The sequence below is a fragment of the Schistocerca piceifrons genome, chromosome 4 (assembly GCF_021461385.2).
Source record: "Schistocerca piceifrons isolate TAMUIC-IGC-003096 chromosome 4, iqSchPice1.1, whole genome shotgun sequence".
Classification (NCBI taxonomy): domain Eukaryota; kingdom Metazoa; phylum Arthropoda; class Insecta; order Orthoptera; family Acrididae; genus Schistocerca; species Schistocerca piceifrons.
In genome coordinates, this window is record NC_060141.1 from 745,225,882 (window position 1) to 745,235,490 (window position 9,609).

At 41.6% G+C, this 9,609-nt stretch overlaps 1 protein-coding gene across 1 annotated transcript in view; it reads right to left on the minus strand.

The window, feature by feature from the left end:
- LOC124795060 (RNA-binding protein Raly-like) overlaps window positions 1-8,605 on the minus strand; it is a 431,777-nt gene extending 423,172 nt beyond the window's left edge. Inside the window, exon 1 of the mRNA XM_047258860.1 lies at window positions 8,502-8,605. The gene's annotated coding sequence lies outside the window, so the exon portion shown is untranslated. The remainder of the gene's footprint in view (window positions 1-8,501) is intronic.
- Between the last annotated feature and the right edge of the window lie 1,004 nt (window positions 8,606-9,609).

Sequence of the window (9,609 nt, forward strand, 5' to 3'; positions counted from 1 at the left end):
CTAATATCAAACATAAGCCCTAATATGAGGAAGAAATTTCTCAGAATAAACGTCTGGAGCACAGATTTGTATGGTAGTGAAACATGGACTGTGGGAAAACCGGAACAGGACAGAATGGAAGCGTTTGAGATTTGGTGCTACAGAGAATGTTGAATATTAGGAGGACCGATAATGTAAGGAATGAGGATAGGAGAGGAATATATGGAAAACACTGATAAGGAGAAGGGACTGGATGATAGGACATCTGTTAACACATGAGGTTATGACTTGCATGGTATTAGAGGGAGCTTCAGAGGGTAAAAGCTGTGGAGGAAGACAGAGATTGAAATACGTCCAGCAAATAACTGAAGAAGTAGGTTGTAAGTGCTACTCTGAGATGAAGAGATTGCCACACGAGAGGATTTTGTGGCGGAGCGCATCAAACCAGTTAGAACACTGACGACCTAAAAAAATTAAAATGGCTCTCTCTTCTGGAAGCATTCACACAGAAGACAGAAGTTTAAATCCTTTTACACAACGAATGGACAAGAGTCAATAGTATTTGACATCAATTTCAACTTGATGCCTCTGCATGTTCGAAAAAAGTGGTCTTAACAGACGGCCGTATCATTGAAGTGAATAGATTTAGCTGTTGAAATTATTTACTAGGATTATTTGCTAGGATGATTGCAGGTACTAGTAGATGGGAACAATGGCAGGAGGGTGTCCACAATGAGGAAATCAAAGAAAAACTGGGAATGAACTCTATAGATGTAGCAGTCAGGGCGAACAGGCTTAGATGGTGGGGTCATGTTACACGCATGGGAGAAGCAAGGTTACCCATGAGACTCACGGGCTCAGCAGTAGAGGGTAGGAGTAGTCGTGGCAGACCAAGGAGAAGGTACCTGGATTCGGTTAAGAATGATTTTGAAGTAATAGGTGTAACATCAGAAGAGGCACCAATGTTAGCACTGAATAGGGGATCATGGAGGAATTTTATAAGGGGGGCTATGCTCCAGACTGAACGCTGAAAGGCATAATCAGTCTTAAATGATGAAGATGATGATGATGATGAATTATTTACAAGCAATAGGGACCGTACACAACATGACTTTAACGTAGTACCTCCTCCAGGTTCTTAGAAAAAGGACTCTTAACAGACAGACGGACGACGAAGTCATCCTATAGCGGTACAGTATTTAGTCACTGACATACGGAATCTTAAAAAATCACTGTTGTCAATTTTTGTGATCTTATCAAGACCTCTGATTGTGCGCATCATAAAATTCTATCAGGGAATCTAAACTGGTACAGATTTCGAAGCATTCGCTTTGCATGGATGGAGAGCTATCTTACGAACTTTAGCATATGATAGGACACGAATAAAGCTGAAGTCAGAGTGAGGAAGTGTTAAATATGATCTTTGGCAAGATCATGTTCTTTGCCCGCTTGTGTTCATGACCAACATAAATAATTTACCCGCAGCGTTAACGGACTCTTCAAAATCTGTTATGTTAGCGTGTTTTTGGATGAATGTTCCAAATACACTCATGCAGACAAAGCCAGACGATTAATTGAACACACTAGTGGTTCATAGCTAATGGTTACACCTTCAGCATTTCAGAAGCACATAATATACGATGTGAAACTGTTGTGTTGGCAGAAGAGCCAACACCGTGTTACTAGTGGAGGCCGAAATGCACGCGTTTTAGCTCACGCAGGCTGGTGTGAGGAGGGAAGGACTATACTGACGTGAGGCCTGGAACATGACAAGGAATTAGAATTCAGAAAACGGACGTAATCAGTTTGATACTTAACTTTAATCCAATAATGATGAACGTCGCTCTTGACGGTACATGATTCACAATATTATCTGTTCAGAATACATTCTGGAAGAAGCAACTGAATATGGCGCCTTGCTAGGTCGTAGCAAATGACGTAGCTGAAGGCTATGCTAACTATCGTCTCGGCAAATGAGAGCGTGTTTTGTCAGTGAACCATCGCTAGCAAAGTCGGTTGTACAACTGGGGTCGAGTGCTGGGAAGTCTCTCTAGACCTGCCGTGTGGCGGCGCTCGGTCTGCAATCACTGACAGTGGCGACACGCGGGTCCGACGTATACTAACGGACCGCGGCCGGTTTAAAGGTTACCACCTAGCAAGTGTGGTGTCTGGCGGAGACACCAAAGAAACAAAAGTAGCTTACAGGAGCCCGAATTCAGATCCGTGACCACACACCAGCTGAGGTTCCTAAGCGTCCAGATTGACAGTATGCTGAGGTGGCAATAGTACGTGGATAACTTAACCAGAAAGCTCAGTCATGCCTAATTTGCACTGACAAATCTTTCTCACTTTGTTGCTTCCTTTAACCCATTGTCCTGTGACATGATATTCTGTAATCAATGAATCCAAGATGAAAGAAGTATTACTTCTGCAGAAGTGTGCTGTCAGCATTTTGTATGAAGTTGGCAGAAGCCTCTTGAAGGACCTCTGGATACTTACACATTACTCAAAAGATTTAGGGGAACATGAATTCGAGCGTCTGCCGTACGCCATGAGCAATAATTATGAGTATGTTGTCAAATAATATCTTTGTCTTTCACAGATTAAGTACACAACAGAATATCATTACATCCTCGTTCACTTACGTTACAAGAATTGAAATATCCGACAGGTGTCGAAACCAAAGTGGGAGTAGCCATCATCCCGTCATCCTTGGTGCTTTTCGTTGGACATTGAAAGCTTCGATAACGTGTATGCCCTCCATGAGCATTTATCACCGCCTGTTACCTACGTGACATGTTCCATATAAAACTGTGTGCCGACAGAGACTCGAACTCGGGACCGTTGCCTTTCGCGGGCAAGTGCTCTACCATCTGAGCTACCCTAGCACGACTCACGACCCCTCCTCACAGCTTCAATTCTGCCAGAACCTCGTCTCCTACCTTCCAAACTTCACAGAAACTCTTCTGCGAGCCTAGCAGAACTAGCGCTCCTGTAAGTTTCATATCATCGCACACTCCACTGCAGAGTGAAAATCTCATTATGTTCCATATAAGTTTACTTATTTTTATTTAGCGTATGGCTCATAAGGTCATAGTAAAAATTACAGGAACAACACGATTTAAAAAAAAAAAAGTCACATATCTATAAACAGAACAATAAATAACATTTTGTATATAAGAACACCACCAATTGTAAATTTACACTCACAGAAGAGCAATCACAAACAACCGTCCAGCTTAGGTAATATATAGTCGATTGCCTCTTGGGTCGCCATTAGGAAATCCTGTGGGTCACCTCATATGCCCTTAGTGCTTAGTGGGCATTCCTGCACGATGTGTTTGACCGTCAGCGCCACAGTCGCAAGCGGCCGAAGGAAGTTTACCCCATCTGTGTAAGGAGTCGGTGCATCTCCTACAGTTGGTTCTGATACGATTAAGGGTTGACCAAACTTTGCGAGTGCAATCAAATCCTTCTGGTTTACTAAAGATGCACGGCATACTGTGGCAGTTTAATGCCGTTCTGCTCTCCCATTCCTCTTTCCATCGGTCATTTATTTTAAAGTTGGTTTGGTGCAGCGCCTGTGCGGTCTTTCGTGGAGGATGCCTCGACCGGAGTCGGTTTCCTTGGATGTCGTGAGTATCTTCATGGATTTTTAATTGAGGGTTGGTCATGATTTTCTGAAATTCTCCAAGCAGAGCGTGTTTTCGGCGCAGGTTAGGAGGGGCTATGTTACTGAGAACGGGCAGCCACACTGTAGGAGTTGGCCTGATTGTGCCTGATATAATACGCATTGTTGCATTAAGTTGGCTATCTACCATGTGTGTGTGTTTGCTGTTGAGCCACACAGGGTACAGCATTCTGCCACTGGATAGACCAAGTGGTATCCGCTCCCAGTCTTCAAAGACAGCCCTTGAGAGAGCTTGAAGAGCCTGTGGTGGAACAGACAACGACGAACACGTCTATCGAACATGTCCCTCACATGCTCGAAGGGGTTCATGTCGGGACTCATCACTGGCCATTCCGTTGCTTCAGTGTCCAGATTTTGCAAAACATCTCAATTGACGCCCGCCACATAGGCCCTGGCACTATACTGTGTGATAAGGAATTCAGGCAGACAAACGTTGCAGGATTAACCACGAAGTCCAACACGACCTGTCCGATCTCCTGTATGGCGTTAAGACGACCGTGGACAACGACGCAAGATCCGTACGGTTGTCAACATTGGTGCCTGCTCACACCACCACAGAACCTTGAGTGAATCTGTTTCGTCTCTACACAAAAAACATTGCCATCACCTCGTGTCACAGAAAATGTGGACTCGTCCATGAATAACACATATCACTAGTGACGGTGTTGCCAGTTGACATGCAAAAGACTGAATTGAAGGCGAGCTGCGAGATGTTGTCGGATCAAGTGGGTTACGCTAACGGGACGTCCGCGTCATAAGGTCCTTTCTCGTGACCTGTTCACTGTAGTCTGGTCGTACACAGTGCCTCCATTGGCCCTTCTGAGTTCGTCTTGCAGTTCTCTGGTGGTACCCGTACGACACTGCGACGCAGAGATGGTCAGGTATAGGTCTTCACGTGGGGTTGTAATGATGCTTCGGTGTCCTTTTCCAACCCGCATTTTGTACTGGCCTGTCTCTCTGTAGCGTGCCCACAGCCTGTGGATGACTCATGGAGATGCATCGAAATCTTCAGCAACATGACAGAAAGTCTATCCTTCTTGGATCAAACAGACTGCCCTTGCCAATTTCACTGCATAAAGATACCGCATTGCATGTGACTAGTTGAAAAAAATGTCCATAATAGGCAACTGCCATCTGGAACACCGGTACTCACTTCCTTCTTTTGCGTCACATGGTAATGTAATGCCTAACACAGCCGGTAGATGGTGAACGACTTTAGTTGCTGCATACACTGAAATCAAAGATCTCAGGTTGTGTAATAAAACCACAAGTACCGCCTGTATCAGAACAGGTGTACCATAGCAGGTATTGATATAGGTGTTCCTCTGAGTATTTTGATAAGTGTACTTATTTCCCAAAACAATTACTCTCTAATGGTATTCACAGTTAACAACAAGTGTAAATTGGGGAGGAAACATGTGCAGTTCCAAAGCGCAATACTAGATGTACTAATAATTTCCATATAAACCTTTTATCCGTAGGTAGCGTAGGGAACGGAGTTTCACACGTTGTGTCAAAAATATACCGAGAAGCATCGGGAAGGAAACAGAGAATTCCTAGTGGGAAAATACTTCGTTAACCATTGTCACAGTTTACCAGAATGTTGGTTCAGGGCTGTAAATTCCGCATATTAGTAAAGTTTTTACTCCAAATATCTTGGCTTTGTCAGATTATATACAAACTATGCGGGTCTGTGTAGAGTTACGTAAAGGCTTTGTTTTCACTACAATATGAGAATATCAACTAAATAGTGTTAAGTGGAAGACCTGCGGCCATTTTCCGGAGTAGCTGTCTTTCACTTAATAGAAAATAACATACGTAACGTAATTTAGCAATAAGTCTCAGAGATGTAAGTATGCACTAATCATAATTAGTTAGTAGCATACATTACGAAGCGGCCTACAGTAGCCACTGTTGCCTATTCGTTTCACCTTCCTGAGACACTTTTTCATGCTGTTGTTTTTCGGACAAAATGTGTGAAAGAATGAATTAATACTTTCTCAGAAATATTCTAAAGTTAAAACAAATTACTTACTGTCTGTTGATTTGATATTAAATAAATAAACAATACTCTTTTCTTTGTTTGCTTAGGAACTGCGTATACAATAAAGTTACATAAATTGCCACTCTGTGTCTCATGTTCTCACATGTGTTGGTAAGGAAATAATTGAAAACGAACTGAAGTAATTTTGCATGTGCGGTTTACAAATACATGTAATATGAATGAAAAATCATCAAGCAGTCTCATAGTAAGTAAGAAACAATTTATTAAAATCGTATTTTAAAATATAAGCGTCATATCTGAATTATGAACGTTGTATTTTGTGTGAAAACTGGCCCAGTAATTTCGATACATCAGAGAATTATTCACTCTGTAGAATCGTTAAAATTGCTGTGTTTCATAGGGATTACTGAGATTTTATTCACTTTCATAATCCTCTTAGTAGTAATGGAACACTGCATGATACGCAGAAGTATACAAAAAACATGCCTAATTCTGTTGGCGTTAACGGCGTTGCGCATTCAAAACAGTGGCGTGATATTCCCCCATATTCGCACAGTACGGCGATGTTTACTTCCGAACTGTCATGGCTCCCTGCCGCTCATTCATAATATACTAGCCACACAATCTACAACGTAACAGAATTAAGCCTTTATCACAAGACCGCTTATTAATGACATGGCACATAAACTGTAGCACTATTATTGTAACTGGGCTGACATGTTCACATGCAATAGCTGCGCTATTTTGTTTCTGATGGAATGCGTGTGGGCAAACTTGTGGAATTTGTCGATCTCGTGAAAGCATAAAACATACGGGTATGTGGAAGTTCAGGAAATAAAGCTCTGTACAAAGATTAGTCCTTTTAACTTGATTCTTCTTTTTGTCGGACTATTGCGATTCTGAAAATATTATTGCTACGTAGCCATCGTACGATACAGCTTCTCTAGATTTATTTTTGTACATGTCGCTGTGGAAGTTAGTAAAAGATACAGTTGTAGAAAGTATGATCACCCTACTATGAATTACGTGTTTTGGCTTACGATAAGCAGCAAATATAAACGGTTGTGACTCTTCAACCTTTCCCGGCGGATTTACAAATGTTACAAATATAAACGGGTTAGTAGGTTGCTGATTTCAGATGATGTACGGAACATCAAGGTATTTTGTTTTTCAGCACTTTGCTGATTTACCAGTATCGTTCACTAATACTGTTATTGAATTTTGCAGATTTTTCATTTAGTTCTCCAGTTTATCAAATAAAGAATTTTTTTGAGCAAAAATTTGTATAAACTACAATATATCATCATGTTAAAAATAACAGCCAAATAGTTGCAGGATAAAGATTTATTAAAATTCTTGACCACTGTTTCGGTATATCTAAATATACCTTCATCAGAAGTAAAATATACTAAAATCACATTCTGCACTGGAGATACATAAAACAATTGTGCCAAAGGCGTCGTCAGTAGTTAAAACATCATCTCCATTCATACAACATAATTATGGACAGATGATTGATGCGAACACAGCATAGCATCATTAACTCGCCTGTGTTAATGATGCTATGCTGTGTTCGTATCAACCCCCTGTCCATAATTATATTCTATAAATGGAGATGATGTTTTAACTACTGACGACGCCTTTGGCACAATTATTTTATGTATTTCCAGTGCAGGATGTGATTTTAGTGTGTTTTACTTCTAATGAGGGTATATTTAGATATACCGAAACCGTTTCAGAAGGATGTCGCTTGCAGTAGGTACTGGGAGACGAAGGAGCTTGCACAGGGTAGAGTAGCATGGAGAGCTGCATCAAACCAGTCTCAGGACTGAAGACCACAACAACAACAATAACAACAACCGAAACCGTGCTCAAGAATTTTAATAAATCTTTATCCCGCAACTGTTTGGCTGTTATCATTTACCGTGAAGAATTTGAGCAGTTGCTGTTTCAGCCATGTTTAAAAATCTTACAATACATCACCTGTCAGGAGCAAGGCTAAAACATCTTTAAAATTTTGTAGAAGTAGCGGTAACGAGCCCTTTGTTGAAGAAATCAAGTGTGAGTAATGTATTTCCAATACTCACATAAACATTTATCAGAGATTTTTGCTGTGCCCGTTTTCCGACGCAAAGACATAAATATTCCTCTCGTAAATTAAAAGCCTTTATCTTGCTGTAGTAATACACAGTTTTGTTGTCACGTAAGATTCTTGTATATCTCGAACACTGCTCGCTGTAATATCCAAGTGCATTAAATATTTAATTTTTGCATAAACTGTAGCTTGAAATGATAGAAATATATGAGTGTCGTATGTAGGATCAAATTTGTATGTTGTTCCAGAAAAGTCCATTGAAGATGAGTTTTGTTGTCAGTTATGACTCTTGTTTATCTGAAACACTGCTCGCCGTAATTTTCAAGTGCATTAAATTTTTAAATTTTGCTTAAATTGTAGCTTGAAATGTTTCAAATATATGAGCGTCGTACGTAGAATCAAAATTGTATGTTGTTCCAGAAAAGTCCACTGAAGATGCCTTTCATATGAAAGGAGAAACGCGTCTAGAAATTAAATATTAGGTCTGCAGCAAGGAAAATGAGGTTACAAATCGAATACTTTTGGTAGTAATGAATTGTGTACCTTATCTCTGTAGCAACGGAGTTGATACGGTTGACACGTATTTTAAACAGAAATCATTGATAGAAATCGTAGAAAGATGCAGGATGTATACATATATCACACGTAAAGTGATTCGCAGATGTCAATATAAGGCGTGTTTACTTCTACGGAGAAGTGTTGTGCTGTGTCAGGAGCGTTCAGGTACTCACGGTGTTCTGCGCGCAGGACGCCAGCCGGCGCAGGCTGAGCACAGTGGATGGATGACGTACGCTGGGCCCGCTGCAGCCGCTGCAGAGTGGCGCTCCGCTGGGCCACAGCCAGCCGACTGGTGAGCGACAACCGCGCGCCGCAGATCCGCCCCCGAGGCGCCGCGTGACCTTCGGCGCATGTGCAGACGGGGCCACGCTGCCGCGCCGTGGCGTCCACGCCTGTCGTACCTACGCTTCTCCGCCTTCGTGGACACACTGGAAAGAACTGCGCAGCGCGCGGAAGACGGTACTTCCCGAAGTACAACGTAACTCAGTCGTTCGCAACCTGGGGGTATTACCCCATGAGGGACAGAATGAAATTTTCTGAGCGATAAAAACTAAACGATTCGATTCAGCTCCAGTAGCGAAACTAAATTATTTACAAAATATCATTACTATTACCACAATTTTTTAAGACTCTAATACTAATTATATAAGTTATCAATAATTACTTTTCCTCAATTAGTAGCATTGATGTGGTGGAGGTTATAGGTTCCTCACATAGTCCACCCACTAAACACATATGTTGTGCTATGTTCCATACATCGCTGATGATAAATGTGGGACATATACGCAAAAAATGCTGAATATCTCAAGAAAATGTGTTCTATAAGTTGTAGATACTACACTACTGGCCATTAAAATTGCTACACCAAGCAGAAATGCAGATGATAAACGGGTATTCATTGGACAAATATGTTATACTAGAACTGACATGTGATTACATTTTCACGCAATTTGGCTGCATAGATCCTGAGAAATCAGTACCCAGAACAACCAGCTCTGGCCACAGTAACGGCCTTGATACGCCTGGACATTGACTCAAACAGAGCTTGGATGGCGTGCACAGGTACAGCTGCCCATGCAGCTTCAACACGATGCCACAGTTCATCAAGAGTAGTGACTGGCGTATTGTGACGAGCCAGTTGCTCGGCCACCATTGACCAGACATTTTCAATGACCTACCGAATTCAGACTTTTCCAAGTTAACTGTGATTCCAGATTCTGAAAAAACACGTAACACACTGTTGAGGATACGATTATGTTGTTCCCAAGAGGCTTCTGCTAT